This window comes from Pseudophryne corroboree, chromosome 7 (genome assembly GCF_028390025.1).
Source record: "Pseudophryne corroboree isolate aPseCor3 chromosome 7, aPseCor3.hap2, whole genome shotgun sequence".
In the NCBI taxonomy this organism is placed as follows: domain Eukaryota; kingdom Metazoa; phylum Chordata; class Amphibia; order Anura; family Myobatrachidae; genus Pseudophryne; species Pseudophryne corroboree.
In genome coordinates this window covers 195,224,753-195,246,005 of record NC_086450.1, presented here as the reverse complement: position 1 = coordinate 195,246,005, position 21,253 = coordinate 195,224,753, and positions in this window count along the sequence as shown.

Here is a 21,253-nt window from a genome sequence, read left to right as displayed (position 1 = left end):
ACAGACACAGGGTAATCCCACTTGGCTGGTGGGTCCACGCCATGGTATAGTGACAGTCGGCATCCCGTCTGCCGGTCAAACATATGTATTACGTTATACGTACATGCTCAAAAGGGTGTTACATTTCTGGGAGATGTCCCATTGCAAAACAGAAGACACTACCACAGTCCTAATGAACAAAACAGAAAATAAACAACAAATTACCTCTGCAATTAATGGAGAAACCCCAGGTCCTGATTATATCAGTAAAGAAGATTACAAAATATTCACCCAACACCAAACCCCTTAATAAATGACACTTTTTAAATGCAATACTTGCTGGTAAATGTGCATTTAAAGATCTAATCTTTATTAGATAATTATACAGGTTGAGTATCCCATATCCATATATTCCGAAATACGGAATATTCCGAAATATGGAATATTCCGAAATACAGCATTTTTTGAGTGAGAGTGAGATTGTGAAACCTTTGTTTTCTGATGGCTCAAAGGCCCTCATTCCAAGTTGTTCGCTCGCTAGCTGCTTTTAGCAGCATTGCACACGCTAGGCCGCCGCCCTCTGGGAGTGTATCTTAGCTTAGCAGAATAGCGAACGAAAGATTAGCAGAACTGCTACTAAATAATTCCTTGCAGTTTCTGAGTAGCTCCAGACCTACTCCTAGATTGCGATCACCTCGGTCCGTTTAGTTCCTGGTTTGACGTCACAAACACGCCCTGCGTTCGGCCAGCCACTCCCCCGTTTTTCCAGCCACTCCTGCGTTTTTACCTGGCACGCCTGCGTTTTTTAGCACACTCCCTGAAAACGGCCAGTTTCCGCCCAGAAACACCCACTTCCTGTCAATCATACTACGATCACTCGAGCGTAGGAAAAAACGTCGCTCAAGCTTGTGTAAATCTACAAAGTTTTGTGTTAAATGACTTAACGCATGCACGCTGCGTACCAAGCGCATGCGCATTTTCCACCTAATCGCTCCGTTGCGAAAAACAGCAACGAGCGAACAACTCGGAATGACCACCAATGTACACACACTTTGTTAAGTTAATAAAAATATTGGCTAGAATGACCTTCAGGCTGTGTGTATAAGGTGTATATGAAACATAAATGGATTCTGTGCTTAGACTTAGGCCCCATCGCCTTGATATCTCATTATGGTATGCAATTATTCCAAAATACGGAAAAAATCCGATATCCAAGATACTTCTGGTCCCAAGCATTTTGGATAAGGGATACTCAACCTATGTAATAATATATATATATATATATTATGCTCGTCACAGGTTATATTCACCCTCTATGGGTGTCGTGGTCACCCGTAGAGGGGGAATCACCTCCCCCGCCGGTATACCAGCGGCAGTATGGTGGCCCCGTCGGGATCCCGGCATCGGAATTGTGACAGGCGGGATCCTGACAAGCGGTATGCTAACCGCATACCGTTGTAAAGTGATGTGGGTTTTTTTAAATGTAAACGCTTGGTTAAGTGGAGATTATTTGGCATAACTATATCAGTGACTGGGTAAATTTAATATTGCCGGGATCCCGACAGCTGGGCAATAAGTATCCATAATTGGGACGCATTCAATTTGCCGGCTGTCGGGATTCTGGCTGTCAGGTGACTAACGCCGGAATCCTAATCGCCGGCCGCAATCCCCACTCGGGTGGTGGTATACTGTCTTGCTGCTGCAGCTGAATGCATTGTGAGGTCACAGAGGTACTGTCTAGCTGCCTTCTGCTAAACGCATTGTGACATGACAGAAGTACTGTCTAACTGTATTCAACTAAACACATTGTGATGTCAAAGGTACTATCTAGCTGCTGCAGCTGAATGCATTGTGACCTCACAGAGGTACTGTCTAGTTGCTGCAGCTGAACGCATTGTGACATCACAGAGGTACTGTCAAGCTGCCTGCAGCTGAATGCATTGTGATGTTACAGAGGTACTGTCTGACTGCCTGCAGCTGAATGCAATGTGATGTCATAGACGTACTGTCTGGATGCCTGCAGCTGAACGCATTGTGACATCACAGAGGTACTGTCTAGCTGCCTTCAGATAAATGCATTGTGACATCGCAGCGGTACTATCTAGTTGCCTGCAGCTATAAGCATTGTGACATCACAGAGGCAGTTGTGTGCATTGTGGTGTCACAGAGGTACTATCTAGCGTCCTGTGATGTCCCAGGTGTACTGGCTATCCTGAGGAAGCCTGCGGTGTCAGGCGAAACTAGTAGATTGCGGAGCTATCTGATATGTCTGCCGGCAGACACCCGTTCTACTAACTATCCTGTGACTTTGAAGTAAGTGTCTTGAATATCTTTGGACATTTTCTACTTAGGAGCTGATGATTTTGGCCTCATGTGCTGATCTCTATCTTGGAAGGAATTTACAGCGGTTAGCTGGTATTGATTAGAACATTTGGGCTAATTACATATATGACAAGTGACTGTGATATAGCTACCATTCATATATGCCCATACTTATCTGAGGAATACAAGCACTTACCTAGTGAATAAACCGCTACTCAAGCGTATCACTGGTTTTACATGTTAATTGTTGTGTGTGATTGTCTTGTCTATATTGTGTATACCGGTATTAGGATCACTTTAGGGAAAAAGATAATTTTTGGAAAGAGTGAAGGTCTCTGTATTAGGGTCCACCACATATAAGAAGTGTTTTTCTTGTGTTAATAAAACATTATTTTATTTTAAATAACATCGATTTTGGAGTGATTTAAATTTCTTGAGCCGATATTGCCACTAAGTAATCATTATATACCTGACAACAGTAGCGCTGGGAGACATTCTTTCCTTTTTATTAGTATCTTTGTGGGGGTAGTGGATATCCTCATTTTTGCTCCCTAGCAGCTTTAGTTGATTAGGCGAGGCACAACAGCGCAGTCCTCTATTCTTTGTTTTCGGTACTGGCTAACTGCCTTCAACTGAATGCATTGTGAGCTCTCAGAGGTACTGTCTAGCTGTCTTAAGAAGAACGCATTGTGATATCACAAGGTACTGTCTAGCTGCATTCAACTAAATGTTTGTGATGTCACAGGGATACTGTATAGCTGCCTGTAGTTGAACAAATTGTGATGTCAGAGAGGTACTGTCTGGCTGCCTGCAGATGAATGCATTATGATGTCACAGAGATACTGTCTAGCTGCCTGCAGCTGAATGCATTGTGAAATTACAGAGGTACTGTCCAGCTGGCAAGAGCTGAATGCATAGTAGTGTCACATAGGTACTGTCAAGCTGCCTGTAGTTTAATGCATTGTGATGTCACAGAGGTACTGTCTAGCTGCCTGCAACTGAATGCATTGTGATTAGTGATGAGCGGGTTCGGTACCTCGGAAACCGAACTCCCGCGAACTTCACCCATTTTACACGGGTCTGAGGCATACTCGGATTCTCCCGTATGGCTCGGTTAACCCGAGCGCGCCCGAACGTCATCATCCCGCTGTCGGATTCTCGCGAGATTTGGATTCTATATAAGCAGCCGCGCGTCGCCGCCATTTTCACTCGTGCATTGGAAATGTTAGGGAGAGGACGTGGCTGGCGTCCTCTCCGTTTATTCATTGTTGATGCAAATATTTGTGCTTGCTTATATCTTAATTGTGGGGACTGGGGAGCAGCTGTATTATTAATATAGGAGGAGTACAGTGCAGAGTTTTGCTGATCAGTGACCACTAGTTTTATCCGTTCTCTGCCTGAAAAAAACGCTCCTTATCTGTGCTCAGTGTGCTGCATATATCTGTGCTCACACTGCTTAATTGTGGGGACTGGGGAGCAGCTGTATTATATAGGAGGAGTACAGTGCAGAGTTTTGCTGACAGTGACCACCAGTATACGTTGTCTGCCTGAAAAACACTCCATATCTGTGCTCAGTGTGCTGCATATATCTGTGCTCACACTGCTTTATTGTGGGGACTGGGGACCACCAGTATATTATATAGGAGGAGTACAGTGCAGAGTTTTGCTGACAGTGACCACCAGTATACGTTGTCTGCCTGAAAAACACTCCATATCTGTGCTCAGTGTGCTGCATATATCTATGCTCACACTGCTTTATTGTGGGGACTGGGGACCAGCAGCATTATATAGGAGGAGTACAGTGCAGAGTTTTGCTGACCAGTGACCACCAGTATACGTTGTCTGCCTGAAAAACACTCCATATCTGTGCTGCATTGTAGTATATAGTAGGAGTACAGTACATAATTTTGCTGACCACCAGTATATAATATATAGGAGTACGGTACAGAAGGCCACTGCTGTACCTACCTCTGTGTCGTCAAGTATACTATCCATCCATACCTGTGGTGCATTTCAGTTTTGCACAGTTTGCTGACCACCAGTATATAATATATAGCATTACGGTACAGTAGGCCACTGCTGTACCTACCTCTGTGTCGTCAAGTATACTATCCATCCATACCTGTGGTGCATTTCAGTTTTGCACAGTTTGCTGATCACCAGTATATAATATATAGCATTACGGTACAGTAGGCCACTGCTGTACCTACCTCTGTGTCGTCAAGTATACTATCCATCCATACCTGTGGTGCATTTCAGTTTTGCACAGTTTGCTGACCACCAGTATATAATATATAGCATTACGGTACAGTAGCCCACTGCTGTACCTACCTCTGTGTCGTCAAGTATACTATCCATCCATACCTGTGGTGCATTTCAGTTTTGCACAGTTTGCTGACCACCAGTATATAATATATAGCAGTACGGTACAGTAGGCCACTGCTCTACCTACCTCTGTGTCATCAAGTATACTATCCATCCATACCTGTGGTGCATTTCAGTTGTGCGCAGTATATATAGTAGTAGGCCATTGCTATTGATACTGGCATATAATTCCACACATTAAAAAATGGAGAACAAAAATGTGGAGGTTAAAATAGGGAAAGATCAAGATCCACTTCCACCTCGTGCTGAAGCTGCTGCCACTAGTCATGGCCGAGACGATGAAATGCCATCAACGTCGTCTGCCAAGGCCGATGCCCAATGTCATAGTAGAGAGCATGTAAAATCCAAAAAACAAAAGTTCAGTAAAATGACCCAAAAATCAAAATTGAAAGCGTCTGATGAAAAGCGTAAACTTGCCAATATGCCATTTACGACACGGAGTGGCAAGGAACGGCTGAGGCCCTGGCCTATGTTCATGGCTAGTGGTTCAGATTCACATGAGGATGGAAGCACTCATCCTCTCGCTAGAAAAATGAAAAGACTTAAGCTGGCAAAAGCACAGCAAAGAACTGTGCGTTCTTCGAAATCACAAATCCCCAAGGAGAGTCCAATTGTGTCGGTTGCGATGCCTGACCTTCCCAACACTGGACGGGAAGAGCTTGCGCCTTCCACCATTTGCACGCCCCCTGCAAGTGCTGGAAGGAGCACCCGCACTCCAGTTCCTGATAGTCAAATTGTCACTGTTGAAGTACACCAGGATGAGGATATGGGTGTTGCTGGCGCTGGGGAGGAAATTGACAAGGAGGATTCTGATGGTGAGGTGGTTTGTTTAAGTCAGGCACCCGGGGAGACACCTGTTGTCCGTGGGACGAATATGGCCATTGACATGCCTGGTCAAAATACAAAAAAAATCAGCTCTTCGGTGTGGAATTATTTCAACACAAATGCGGACAACAGGTGTCAAGCCGTGTGTTGCCTTTGTCAAGCTGTAATAAGTAGGGGTAAGGACATTAACCACCTCGGAACATCCTCCCTTATACGTCACCTGCAGCGCATTCATCATAAGTCAGTGACAAGTTCAAAAACTTTGGATGACAGCGGAAGCAGTCCACTGACCACTAAATCCCTTCCTCTTGTAACCAAGCTCCTGCAAACCACACCACCAACTCCCTCAGTGTCAATTTCCACCTTACACAGGAAAGCCAATAGTCCTGCAGGCCATGTCACTGGCAAGTCTGACGAGTCCTCTCCTGCCTGGGATTCCTCCGATGCATCCTTGAGTGTAACGCCTACTGCTGCTGGCGCTGCTGTTGTTGCTGCTGGGAGTCGATCGTCATCCCAGAGGGGAAGTCGGAAGACCACTTGTACTACTTCCAGTAAGCAATTGACTGTCCAACAGTCCTTTGCGAGGAAGATGAAATATCACAGCAGTCATCCTGCTGCAAAGCGGATAACTCAGGCCTTGGCAGCCTGGGCGGTGAGAAACGTGGTTCCGGTATCCACCGTTAATTCAGAGGCAACTAGAGACTTGATTGAGGTACTGTGTCCCCGGTACCAAATACCATCTAGGTTCCATTTATCTAGGCAGGCGATACCGAAAATGTTCACAGACGTCAGAAAAAGAGTCACCAGTGTCCTAAAAAATGCAGTTGTACCCAATGTCCACTTAACCACGGACATGTGGACAAGTGGAGCAGGGCAGACTCAGGACTATATGACTGTGAAAGCCCACTGGGTAGATGTATTGCCTCCCGCAGCAAGAACAGCAGCGGCTGCACCAGTAGCAGCATCTCGCAAACGCCAACTCGTTCCTAGGCAGGCTACGCTTTGTATCACCGCTTTCCATAAGAGGCACACAGCTGACAACCTCTTACGGAAACTGAGGAACATCATCGCAGAATGGCTTACCCCAATTGGACTCTCCTGGGGATTTGTGACATCGGACAACGCCACCAATATTGTGCGTGCATTACATCTGGGCAAATTCTAGCACGTCCCATGTTTTGCACATACATTGAATTTGGTGGTGCAGAATTATTTAAAAAATGACAGGGGCGTGCAAGAGATGCGGTCGGTGGCCCAAAGAATTGCGGTCCACTTTCGGCATTCAGCCACCGCGTGCCGAAGACTGGAGCACCACCAAACATTCCTGAACCTGCCCTGCCATCATCTGAAGCAAGAGGTGGTAACGATGTGGAATTCAACCCTCTATATGCTTCAGAGGATGGAGGAGCAGCAAAAGGCCATTCAAGCCTATACATCTGCCCACGATATAGGCAAAGGAGGGGGAATGCACCTGACTCAAGCGCAGTGGAGAATGATTTCAACGTTGTGCAAGGTTCTGCAACCCTTTGAACTTGCCCCACGTGAAGTCAGTTCAGACACTGGCAGCCTGAGTCAGGTCATTCCCCTCATCAGGCATTTGCAGAAGAAGCTGGAGACATTGAAGGAGGAGCTAAAACAGAGCGATTCCGCTAGGCATGTGGGACTTGTGGATGGAGCCCTTAATTCGCTTAACCAGGATTCACGGGTGGTCAATCTGTTGAAATCAGAGCACTACATTTTGGCCACCGTGCTCGATCCTAGATTTAAAACCTACGTTGTATCTCTCTTTCCGGCAGACACAAGTCTGCAGAGGTTCAAAGACCTGCTGGTGAGAAAATTGTCAAGTCAAGCGGAACGTGACCCGTCAACATCTCCTCCTTCACATTCTCCCGCAACTGCGGGTGCGAGGAAAAGGCTAAGAATTCCGAGCCCACCCGCTGGCGGTGATGCAGGGCAGTCTGGAGCGAGTGCTGACATCTGGTCCGGACTGAAGGACCTGCCAACAATTACTGACATGTCGTCTACTGTCGCTGCATATGATTCTCTCACCATTGAAAGAATGGTGGAGGATTATATGAGTGACCGCATCCAAGTAGGCACGTCAGACAGTCCGTACGTATACTGGCAGGAAAAAGAGGCAATTTGGAGGCCCTTGCACAAACTGGCTTTATTCTACCTAAGTTGCCCTCCCTCCAGTGTGTACACCGAAAGAGTGTTTAGTGCAGCCGCTCACCTTGTCAGCAATCGGCGTACGAGGTTACTTCCAGAAAATGTGGAGAAGATGATGTTCATCAAAATGAATTATAATCAATTCCTCCGTGGAGACATTCACCAGCAGCAATTGCCTCCAGAAAGTACACAGGGATCTGAGATGGTGGATTTCAGTGGGGATGAATTAATAATCTGTGAGGAGGGGGATGTACACAGTGAAAGGGGTGAGGAATCGGAGGATGATGATGATGAGGTGGACATATTGCCTCTGTAGAGCCAGTTTGTGCAAGGAGAGATTGATTGCTTCTTTTTTGGTGGGGGCCCAAACCAACCAGTCATTTCAGTCACAGTCGTGTGGCAGACCCTGTCGCTGAAATTATGGGTTCGTTAAAGTGTGCATGTCCTGTTTATACAACATAAGGGTGGGTGGGAGGGCCCAAGGACAATTCCATCTTGCACCTCTTTTTTCTTTCATTTTTCTTTGCATCATGTGCTGTTTGGGGACAATTTTTTTGAAGTGCCATCCTGCCTGACACTGCAGTGCCACTCCTAGATGGGCCAGGTGTTTGTGTCGGCCACTTGTGTCGCTTAGCTTAGTCACACAGCGACCTTGGTGCGCCTCTTTTTTTCTTTGCATCATGTGCTGTTTGGGGACAATTTTTTTGAAGTGCCATCCTGCCTGACACTGCAGTGCCACTCCTAGATGGGCTAGGTGTTTGTGTCGGCCACTTGTGTCGCTTAGCTTAGTCACACAGTGACCTTGGTGCGCGTCTTTTTTTCTTTGCATCATGTGCTGTTTGGGGACTATTTTTTTGAAGTACCATCCTGCCTGACACTGCAGTGCCACTCCTAGATGGGCCAGGTGTTTGTTTTGGCCACTTGGGTCGCTTAGCTTAGCCATCCAGCGACCTCAGTGCAAATTTTAGGACTAAAAATAATATTGTGAGGTGTGAGGTGTTCAGAATAGACTGAAAATGAGTGTAAATTATGGTTATTGAGGTTAATAATACTATGGGATCAAAATGACCCCCAAATTCTATGATTTAAGCTGTTTTTGAGGGTTTTTTGTAAAAAAAACACCCAAATCCAAAACACACCCGAATCCGACAAAAAATTTTCGGGGAGGTTTTGCCAAAACGCGTCCGAATCCAAAACACGGCCGCGGAACCGAATCCAAAACCAAAACACTAAACCCGAAAAATGTCCGGTGCACATCACTAATTGTGATGATACAGAGGTACTGTCTAACTGCCTGCAGCTGAATGCATTATGATGTCAAAGACGTACTGTCTGGATGCCTGCAGCTGAACGCATTGTGAGTGACATCACAGAGGTACTGTCCAGCTGCCTTCAGATAAATGTATTGTGACATCACAGCGGTACTATCTAGTTGCCTGCAGCTATAAGCATTGTGACATCACAGAGGCAGTTGTGTGCATTGTGGTGTCACAGAGGTACTATCTAGCGTCCTGTGATGTCCCAGGTGAACTGGCTAACTGCCTTCAACTGAATGCATTGTGAGCTCTCAGAGGTACTGTCTAGCTGTCTTAAGAAGAACGCATTGTAATATCACAAGGTACTGGCTAGCTGCATTCAACTAAATGTTTGTGATGTCACAGGGATACTGTATAGCTGCCTGTAGTTGAACAAGTTGTGATGTCAGAGAGGTACTGTCTGGCTGCCTGCAGATGAATGCATTATGATGTCACAGAGATACTGTCTAGCTGCCTGCAGCTGAATGCATTGTGAAATTACAGAGGTACTGTCCAGCTGGCAAGAGCTGAATGCATAGTGGTGTCACATAGGTACTGTCAAGCTGCCTGTAGTTTAATGCATTGTGATGTCACAGAGGTACTGTCTAGCTGCCTGCAACTGAATGCATTGTGACATCACAGAGGTACTGTCAAGCTGCCTGCAGCTGAATGCATTGTGATGTTACAGAGGTACTGTCTGACTGCCTGCAGCTGAATGCATTGTGATGTCACAGAGGTACTGTCTGGATGCCTGCAGCTGAACGCATTGTGACATCACAGAGGTACTGTCTAGCTGCCTTCAGATAAATGTATTGTGACATCACAGCGGTACTATCTAGTTGCCTGCAGCTATAAGCATTGTGACATCACAGAGGCAGTTGTGTGCATTGTGGTGTCACAGAGGTACTATCTAGCGTCCTGTGTTGTCCCAGATGTACTGGCTAACTGCCTTCAACTGAATGCATTGTGAGCTCTCAGAGGTACTGTCTAGCTGTCTTAAGAAGAACGCATTGTGATATCACAAGGTACTGGCTAGCTGCATTCAACTAAATGTTTGTGATGTCACAGGGATACTGTATAGCTGCCTGTAATTGAACAAGTTGTGATGTCAGAGAGGTACTGTCTGGCTGCCTGCAGATGAAGGCATTATGATGTCACAGAGATACTGTCCAGCTGCCTGCAGCTGAATGCATTGTGAAATTACAGAGGTACTGTCCAGCTGGCAAGAGCTGAATGCATAGTGGTGTCACATAGGTACTGTCAAGCTGCCTGTAGTTTAATGCATTGTGATGTCACAGAGGTACTGTCTAGCTGCCTGCAACTGAATGCATTGTGACATCACAGAGGTACTGTCAAGCTGCCTGCAGCTGAATGCATTGTGATGTTACAGAGGTACTGTCTGACTGCCTGCAGCTGAATGCATTGTGATGTCATAGACGTACTGTCTGGATACCTGCAGCTGAACGCATTGTGACATAACAGAGGTACTGTCTAGCTGCCTTCAGATAAATGTATTGTGACATCACAGCGGTACTATCTAGTTGCCTGCAGCTATAAGCATTGTGACATCACAGAGGCAGTTGTGTGCATTGTGGTGTCACAGAGGTACTATCTAGCGTCCTGTGATGTCCCAGATGTACTGGCTAACTGCCTTCAACTGAATGCATTGTGAGCTCTCAGAGGTACTGTCTAGCTGTCTTAAGAAGAACGCATTGTGATATCACAAGGTACTGGCTAGCTGCATTCAACTAAATGTTTGTGATGTCACAGGGATACTGTATAGCTGCCTGTAGTTGAACAAGTTGTGATGTCAGAGAGGTACTGTCTGGCTGCCTGCAGATGAAGGCATTATGATGTCACAGAGATACTGTCCAGCTGCCTGCAGCTGAATGCATTGTGAAATTACAGAGGTACTGTCCAGCTGGCAAGAGCTGAATGCATAGTGGTGTCACATAGGTACTGTCAAGCTGCCTGTAGTTTAATGCATTGTGATGTCACAGAGGTACTGTCTAGCTGCCTGCAACTGAATGCATTGTGACATCACAGAGGTACTGTCAAGCTGCCTGCAGCTGAATGCATTGTGATGTTACAGAGGTACTGTCTGACTGCCTGCAGCTGAATGCATTGTGATGTCATAGACGTACTGTCTGGATACCTGCAGCTGAACGCATTGTGACATCACAGAGGTACTGTCTAGCTGCCTTCAGATAAATGTATTGTGACATCACAGCGGTACTATCTAGTTGCCTGCAGCTATAAGCATTGTGACATCACAGAGGCAGTTGTGTGCATTGTGGTGTCACAGAGGTACTATCTAGCGTCCTGTGATGTCCCAGATGTACTGACTAACTGCCTTCAACTGAATGCATTGTGAGCTCTCAGAGGTACTGTCTAGCTGTCTTAAGAAGAACGCATTGTGATATCACAAGGCACTGTCTAGCTGCATTCAACTAAATGTTTGTGATGTCACATGGATACTGTATAGCTGCCTGTAGTTGAACAAGTTGTGATGTCAGAGAGGTACTGTCTGGCTGCATGCAGATGAATGCATTATGATGTCACAGAGATACTGTCTAGCTGCCTGCAGCTGAATGCATTGTGAAATTACAGAGGTACTTTCCAGCTGCCTAGAGCTGAATGCATAGTGGAGTCACATAGGTACTGTCAAGCTGCCTGTAGTTTAATGCATTGGGATGTCACAGAGGTACTGTCTAGCTGCCTGCAACTGAATGCATTGTGACATCACAGAGGTACTGTCAAGCTCCCTGCAGCTGACTGCAATGTGGTGTCACAGAGGTACTGTCTAGCTGCCTGTAGTTTAATGCATTGTGATGTCACTGAGGTACTGTCTAGCTGCCTTCAGCTAAATGCATTGTGGTGTCAAGGGGAACTGTCTAGCTGTCTGCAGATGAATGCATTGTGAGATCACAGAGGTACTGTTTAGCTGTCTGCAGATGAATGCATTGTGAGATCACAGAGGTAGTTTAGCTTCCTGCAGCTGAATGCATTATGAAGTCACATATGTAGTACTGTCTAGCTGCACAGCTTCAGCTGAATGCATTGTGATGTCACAGATGTACTGTCGTTTAATGCATTGTGATGTCACCGAGGTACTGTCTAGCTGCCTTCAGCTAAATGCATTGTGGTGTCACAGATGTACTGTCTAGCTGCTTTCAGCTGAATGCTTTGTGGTGTCACAGATGTACTGTATAGTTGCCTGCAGCTGAAGGCATTGTGACATCACAGAGGTAGTTTAGCTTCCTGCAGCTGAATGCATTATGAAGTCACAAATGTAGTACTGTCTAGCTGCGCAGCTTCAGCTGAATGCATTGTGATGTCACAGATGTACTGTATAGGTGCCTGCAGCTGAAGGCATTGTGACATCACAGAGGTACTGTCTAGCTGCATTCACTAAATGCATTGTCACATCACAGAGATACTGTCTAGTTGAACGAATTGTGATGTCAGAGAGGTACTTTCTGGCTGCCTGCGATGAACACATTGTGATGTCACTGAGATACTGTCTAGCTGCCTGCAGCTGAATGCATTGTGACATCACAGAGGAAATACCTAGATGCCTGCAGCTGAATGCATTGTGGTGTCGCAGAGGTACTGTCCAGCTGCCTAAAGCTGAATGCATTGTCGTGTCAACGAGGAATTGTCAAGCTGCCTTCAGCTGAATGCATTGTGGTGTCACAGAAGTACTGTCTAGCTCAGAGGTTCCCAAACTGTGTGCCGTGGCTCCCTGGGGTGCCTCGGGACACTTGCAGGGGTGCCCTGGGTTGGTGGTCCAGGACCAATTCAAATTATTCATGGTCAATATAATCAGTAGCGGATCTTGCCACGGGCAAGCAGGACTTTTGCCCGGGGTGCCGCCTTCCGGAGGGCGCTGGCGCCATCCGGAGGGCGCCGCACCGTGGCAAGATCCGCCACTGCTGCCCGCTGTGTCCCCCGTCTGCCTCAAATGCCCGCTGCCCGCTGCCCGCTGCCGTCCCCTGTGAAGGGAACTAGACGCTATGCGTCTAGTTTCCCTTCGTGGAGAGTAACTTTGCTGAGCGGTGCGCGATGACGTCATCGCGCACCGCACAGCAAAGGTCCTCTCCACGAAGGGAACTAGATGCATAGCGTCTAGTTTCCCTTCGTGGAGAGGACCTTTTGCTGTGCGGTGCGCGATGACGTCATCGCGCATCGCTCAGCATTCAAGCGGTGCTAGAATCTACAGGGGGCGTAACGGACCACGCCCCCTGTATTAGGCCACGCCCCCTTTCCTGCCCGGGGCGCTATGCGCCCTTGAACCGGCCCTGAATATAATAGGCAAAACCAGTGCTGGTGGTTGCCAGTCATAAAATATGTGGTCAAACAGAAGCAAATCTTGTCCCTCAACACACAACTGACCCTAAAGATGACATATAAACGCGATCTACTTAATGTAATATTTCTTTCTAAATTTCTCAATAATAAATTTTTGGCCTAGGGGTGCCGTGAAAAAAATTCTGATATTCTAGGGCGCCGTGATTCAAAAAAGTTTGGAATCCACTGGTCTAGCTGCATTCAACTGAACACATTGTGATGTCAGAGGTACTGTCTAGCTGCTGCTGCAGCTGAACGCATTGTGATGTCACAGAGGAACTGTCTAGCTGCTGCAGCTGAACGCATTGTGATGTCACAGAGGTACTGTCTAGCTGCCTGTAGTTTAATGCATTGTGGTGCCACAGTGAAACTACCTTCAGCTGATTGCATTGCGGTGTCACAGAGGAACAATCTAGCTGCCTGCAGCTGAATGCATTGTGATGTCACAGAGGAAATGTCTAGCTGCCTGCAGCTGAACACATTGAGATGTCACAGAGGTATTGTGTAGCTGCCTGCAGATGAACACATTGTGATATCACAGAGGTACTGTATGGCTACCTGCAGCTGAATGCATTGTGACCTCACAGATGTACTGTCTAGTTGCTGCAGCTGAATGCATTGTAACATCACAGAGGTACTGTTAAACTGCCTGCAGCTGAATGTATTGTGATGTCACAGAGATACTGTGTGACTGCCTGCAGTTGAATGCATTGTGATGTCACAGACGTACTGTCTGGATGCCTGCAGCTGAATGCATTGTGACATCACAGAGGTACTGTCTAGCTGCACTCAGATAAATGCATTGTGACATCACAGCGGTACTGTCTAGTTGCCTGCAGCTATAAGCATTGTGACATCACAGAGGCAGCTGCATGCATTGTGGTGTCACAGAGGTACTATCTATCTTCCTGCAGCTGAATGCATCGTGACGTGTTAGGGACCCATGTGATGAAGTCACCTGGCCGCGGTACATGGGCCCGCATATTTGCGCAAATGTGTGCTAAGAACTTCAATTATACTCCATTTTAATTGTGAGAGTTTATTTAAATTATTTTTATTATCAGTGTTCTTAGTGCTAAGAGTGTGCATCTGCATCTCTCTTCCTCCAGCATAGTATTAGAAGCCACAGCATGATAGCACCTCTTGAAATCTCTAGTATTAGGGTGTGCAGTCCAGGCCCCCCTTTTTTCCTCTATATTTGTGTATATATTGTACACTGGAAGACAAGGCTTCCTTCCTCTGGTATTGGCACCCCTCCCATTTACCCTCAGGTGTTTTAATTAGCTAGGTTCCTGCATTTCAGATCACACATTGAAATGGCACTATTTAGAGGTAAATCCTGTATAAATTTATATAATGTGATAGTATTTTGTTAGGGACCCATGTGATGAAGTCACCTGGCCGCGATACATGGGCCCGCATATTTGAGCAAATGTGTGCTAAGAACTTCAATTATACTCCATGTTAATTGTGAGAGTTTATATAAATTATTTTTACTATCAGTGTTCTTAGTGCTAGGAGTGCAGACCCTCCAACATGACCCGCCCCACTAGGTACAAAATGCTCTGTTTCAGGACTTCCCTCTTAATTTATGATTTCCATCACCTGTGTTGAACTAGCTAAATGATAAGAAAGCTGTTTCTTCACAGGTGATGGAAATCATAAATTAAGAGGGAAGTCCAGAAACAGAGCATTTTGTACCTAGTGGGGCAGGTCATGTTGGAGGGTATGGGAGTGTGCATCTGCATCTCTCTTCCTCCTGCATTGTGACGTCACAGAGGTACTGTTTAGCTGCCGCAGCTGAGCACATTGTGACATCACAGAGGTACTGTCTGACTGCCTGCAGCTGAACGCATTCTGATATCACAGAGGTACTGTCTGACTGCCTGCAGCTGAATGCATTTTGACATCACAGAGGTACTGTTTAGCTGCATGTAGTTGAACGAATTGTGATGTCAGAGAGGTACTGTCTGGCTACCTGCAGATGAATGCATTGTGATGTCACTGAGATACTATACACAAAGTGGAAAGCTGCTCAATCAGATTGTAATGTCACTCAGGTGCTAAAAGGGGAGGGGTAATTCTGTGTAGGAAAAAAACTGTGTTCCCTAATGCACACCGAGTGAATAATATTTCTACATAATAATAGTCAGATAATACGGAGATCTTAGTTGCGTATATCTGCAGATATAGGGTTAAGCCCCCAGGCCGATCGACAAGGCTTCTCCGTCACTGGGGGTCCCTAATACTAGGTATGGGCCGGGGGTGCAGGACCCCACGATGTCGGCACAGGTCGGCCACCCCAGGTCAGCACACAGGTGAGAATTAATAAGGGTTAATAAGAAGCACAGAAGTGCTATGTAAGTGGTGTGATTAAAATAATATATACAAAGTGATAGGAAAAATAATAAGTGTTAATAAAGTGTTAGGGTGTGCCGACCTGAAGCAGCCCAGCCATACCAACACAGGGGCCACCGCACCCCAAACCCACCCCATAAATAATTACAAATATTTCTGGGTTAAATTCCCAGTGTAAGGCCACATGGTAATGGCACCTACAGCATCTGAGAGCCAGCTTACCTGGGGATACCCCTGGCTTCCCCTATGGCACTTCTGGAGTCAGCAATCCCTCCTAATGCTGACCCATTTATGCCTATCTATATACAATACACAAAGTGGAAAGCTGCTCAATCAGATTGTAATGTCACTCAGGTGCTAAAAGGGGAGGGGTAATTCTGTGTAGGAAAAAAACTGTGTTCCCTAATGCACACCGAGTGAATAGTATTTCTACATAATAATAGTCAGATAATACGGAGATCTTAGTTGCGTATATCTGCAGATATGGGGTTAAGCCCCCAGGCCGATCGACAAGGCTTCTCCGTCACTGGGGGTCCCTAATACTAGGTATGGGCCGGGGGTGCAGGACCCCACGATGTCGGCACAGGTCGGCCACCCCAGGTCAGCACACAGGTGAGAATTAATAAGGGTTAATAAGAAGCACAGAAGTGCTATGTAAGTGGTGTGATTAAAATAATATATACAAAGTAATAGGAAAAATAATAAGTGTTAATAAAGTGTTAGGGTGTGCCGACCTGAAGCAGCCCAGCCATACCGACACAGGGGCCACCGCACCCCACACCCACCCCATAAATAATTACAAATATTTCTGGGTTAAATTCCCAGTGTAAGGCCACATGGTAATGGCACCTACAGCATCTGAGAGCCAGCTTACCTGGGGATACCCCTGGCTTCCCCTATGGCACTTCTGGAGTCAGCAATCCCTCCTAATGCTGACCCATTTATGCCTCTCTATATACAATACACAAAGTGGAAAGCTGCTCAATCAGATTGTAATGTCACTCAGGTGCTAAAAGGGGAGGGGTAATTCTGTGTAGGAAAAAAACTGTGTTCCCTAATGCACACCGAGTGAATAATATTTCTACATAATAATAGTCAGATAATACGGAGATCTTAGTTGCGTATATCTGCAGATATAGGGTTAAGCCCCCAGGCCGATCGACAAGGCTTCTCCGTCACTGGGGGTCCCTAATACTCGGTATGGGCCAGGGGTGCAGGACCCCACGATGTCGGCACAGGTCGGCCACCCCAGGTCAGCACACAGGTGAGAATTAATAAGGGTTAATAAGAAGCACAGAAGTGCTATGTAAGTGGTGTGATTAAAATAATATATACAAAGTGATAGGAAAAATAATAAGTGTTAATAAAGTGTTAGGGTGTGCCGACCTGAAGCAGCCCAGCCATACCGACACAGGGGCCACCGCACCCCACACCCACCCCATAAATAATTACAAATATTTCTGGGTTAAATTCCCAATGTAAGGCCACATGGTAATGGCACCTACAGCATCTGAGAGCCAGCTTACCTGGGGATACCCCTGGCTTCCCCTATGGCACTTCTGGAGTCAGCAATCCCTCCTAATGCTGACCCATTTATGCCTCTCTATATACAATACACAAAGTGGAAAGCTGCTCAATCAGATTGTAATGTCACTCAGGTGCTAAAAGGGGAGGGGTAATTCTGTGTAGGAAAAAAACTGTGTTCCCTAATGCACACCGAGTGAATAATATTTCTACATAATAATAGTCAGATAATACGGAGATCTTAGTTGCGTATATCTGCAGATATAGGGTTAAGCCCCCAGGCCGATCGACAAGGCTTCTCCGTCACTGGGGGTCCCTAATACTAGGTATGGGCCGGGGGTGCAGGACCCCACGATGTCGGCACAGGTCGGCCACCCCAAGTCAGCACACAGGTGAGAATTAATAAGGGTTAATAAGAAGCACAGAAGTGCTATGTAAGTGGTGTGATTAAAATAATATATACAAAGTGATAGGAAAAATAATAAGTGTTAATAAAGTGTTAGGGTGTGCCGACCTGAAGCAGCCCAGCCATACCGACACAGGGGCCACCGCACCCCACACCCACCCCATAAATAATTACAAATATTTCTGGGTTAAATTCCCAGTGTAAGGCCACATGGTAATGGCACCTACAGCATCTGAGAGCCAGCTTACCTGGGGATACCCCTGGCTTCCCCTATGGCACTTCTGGAGTCAGCAATCCCTCCTAATGCTGACCCATTTATGCCTCTCTATATACAATACACAAAGTGGAAAGCTGCTCAATCAGATTGTAATGTCACTCAGGTGCTAAAAGGGGAGGGGTAATTCTGTGTAGGAAAAAAACTGTGTTCCCTAATGCACACCGAGTGAATAATATTTCTACATAATAATAGTCAGATAATACGGAGATCTTAGTTGCGTATATCTGCAGATATAGGGTTAAGCCCCCAGGCCGATCGACAAGGCTTCTCCGTCACTGGGGGTCCCTAATACTAGGTATGGGCCGGGGGTGCAGGACCCCATGATGTTGGCACAGGTCGGCCACCCCAGGTCAGCACACAGGTGAGAATTAATAAGGGTTAATAAGAAGCACAGAAGTGCTATGTAAGTGGTGTGATTAAAATAATATATACAAAGTGATAGGAAAAATAATAAGTGTTAATAAAGTGTTAGGGTGTGCCGACCTGAAGCAGCCCAGCCATACCGACACAGGGGCCACCGCACCCCACACCCACCCCATAAATAATTACAAATATTTCTGGGTTAAATTCCCAGTGTAAGGCCACATGGTAATGGCACCTACAGCATCTGAGAGCCAGCTTACCTGGGGATACCACTGGCTTCCCCTGTGGCACTTCTGGAGTCAGCAATCCCTCCTAATGCTGATCCATTTATGCCTCTCTATATACAATACACAAAGTGGAAAGCTGCTCAATCAGATTGTAATGTCACTCAGGTGCTAAAAGGGGAGGGGTAATTCTGTATAGGAAAAAAACTGTGTTCCCTAATGCACACCGAGTGAATAATATTTCTACATAATAATAGTCAGATAATACGGAGATCTTAGTTGCGTATATCTGCAGATATAGGGTTAAGCCCCCAGGCCGATCGACAAGGCTTCTCCGTCACTGGGGGTCCCTAATACTAGGTATGGGCCGGGGTTGCAGGACCCCACGATGTCGGCACAGGTCGGCCACCCCAGGTCAGCACACAGGTGAGAATTAATAAGGGTTAATAAGAAGCACAGAAGTGCTATGTAAGTGGTGTGATTAAAATAATATATACAAAGTTATAGGAAAAATAATAAGTGTTAATAAAGTGTTAGGGTGTGCCGACCTGAAGCAGCCCAGCCATACCGACACAGGGGCCACCGCACCCCACACCCACCCCATAAATAATTACAAATATTTCTGGGTTAAATTCCCAGTGTAAGGCCACATGGTAATGGCACCTACAGCATCTGAGAGCCAGCTTACCTGGGGATACCCCTGGCTTCCCCTATGGCACTTCTGGAGTCAGCAATCCCTCCTAATGCTGACCCATTTATGCCTCTCTATATACAATACACAAAGTGGAAAGCTGCTCAATCAGATTGTAATGTCACTCAGGTGCTAAAAGGGGAGGGGTAATTCTGTGTAGGAAAAAAACTGTGTTCCCTAATGCACACCGAGTGAATAATATTTCTACATAATAATAGTCAGATAATACGGAGATCTTAGTTGCGTATATCTGCAGATATAGGGTTAAGCCCCCAGGCCGATCGACAAGGCTTCTCCGTCACTGGGGGTCCCTAATACTAGGTATGGGCCGGGGGTGCAGGACCCCATGATGTTGGCACAGGTCGGCCACCCCAGGTCAGCACACAGGTGAGAATTAATAAGGGTTAATAAGAAGCACAGAAGTGCTATGTAAGTGGTGTGATTAAAATAATATATACAAAGTGATAGGAAAAATAATAAGTGTTAATAAAGTGTTAGGGTGTGCCGACCTGAAGCAGCCCAGCCATACCGACACAGGGGCCACCGCACCCCACACCCACCCCATAAATAATTACAAATATTTCTGGGTTAAATTCCCAGTGTAAGGCCACATGGTAATGGCACCTACAGCATCTGAGAGCCAGCTTACCTGGGGATACCACTGGCTTCCCCTGTGGCACTTCTGGAGTCAGCAATCCCTCCTAATGCTGATCCATTTATGCCTCTCTATATACAATACACAAAGTGGAAAGCTGCTCAATCAGATTGTAATGTCACTCAGGTGCTAAAAGGGGAGGGGTAATTCTGTATAGGAAAAAAACTGTGTTCCCTAATGCACACCGAGTGAATAATATTTCTACATAATAATAGTCAGATAATACGGAGATCTTAGTTGCGTATATCTGCAGATATAGGGTTAAGCCCCCAGGCCGATCGACAAGGCTTCTCCGTCACTGGGGGTCCCTAATACTAGGTATGGGCCGGGGTTGCAGGACCCCACGATGTCGGCACAGGTCGGCCACCCCAGGTCAGCACACAGGTGAGAATTAATAAGGGTTAATAAGAAGCACAGAAGTGCTATGTAAGTGGTGTGATTAAAATAATATATACAAAGTTATAGGAAAAATAATAAGTGTTAATAAAGTGTTAGGGTGTGCCGACCTGAAGCAGCCCAGCCATACCGACACAGGGGCCACCGCACCCCACACCCACCCCATAAATAATTACAAATATTTCTGGGTTAAATTCCCAGTGTAAGGCCACATGGTAATGGCACCTACAGCATCTGAGAGCCAGCTTACCTGGGGATACCCCTGGCTTCCCCTATGGCACTTCTGGAGTCAGCAATCCCTCCTAATGCTGACCCATTTATGCCTCTCTATATACAATACACAAAGTGGAAAGCTGCTCAATCAGATTGTAATGTCACTCAGGTGCTAAAAGGGGAGGGGTAATTCTGTGTAGGAAAAAAACTGTGTTCCCTAATGCACACCGAGTGAATAATATTTCTACATAATAATAGTCAGATAATACGGAGATCTTAGTTGCGTATATCTGCAGATATAGGGTTAATCCCCCAGGCCGATCAACAAGGCTTCTCCGTCACTGGGGGTCCCTAATACTAGGTATGGGCCGGGGGTGCAGGACCCCACGATGTCGGCACAGGTCGGCCACCCCAGGTCAGCACACAGGTGAGAATTAATAAGGGTTAATAAGAAGCACAGAAGTGCTATGTAAGTGGTGTGATTAAAATAATATATACAAAGTGATAGGAAAAATAATAAGTGTTAATAAAGTGTTAGGGTGTGCCGACCTGAAGCAGCCCAGCCATACCGACACAGGGGCCACCGCACCCCACACCCACCCCATAAATAATTACAAATATTTCTGGGTTAAATTCCCAGTGTAAGGCCACATGGTAATGGCACCTACAGCATCTGAGAGCCAGCTTACCTGGGGATACCCCTGGCTTCCCCTATGGCACTTCTGGAGTCAGCAATCCCTCCTAATGCTGACCCATTTATGCCTCTCTATATACAATACACAAAGTGGAAATCTGCTCAATCAGATTGTAATGTCACTCAG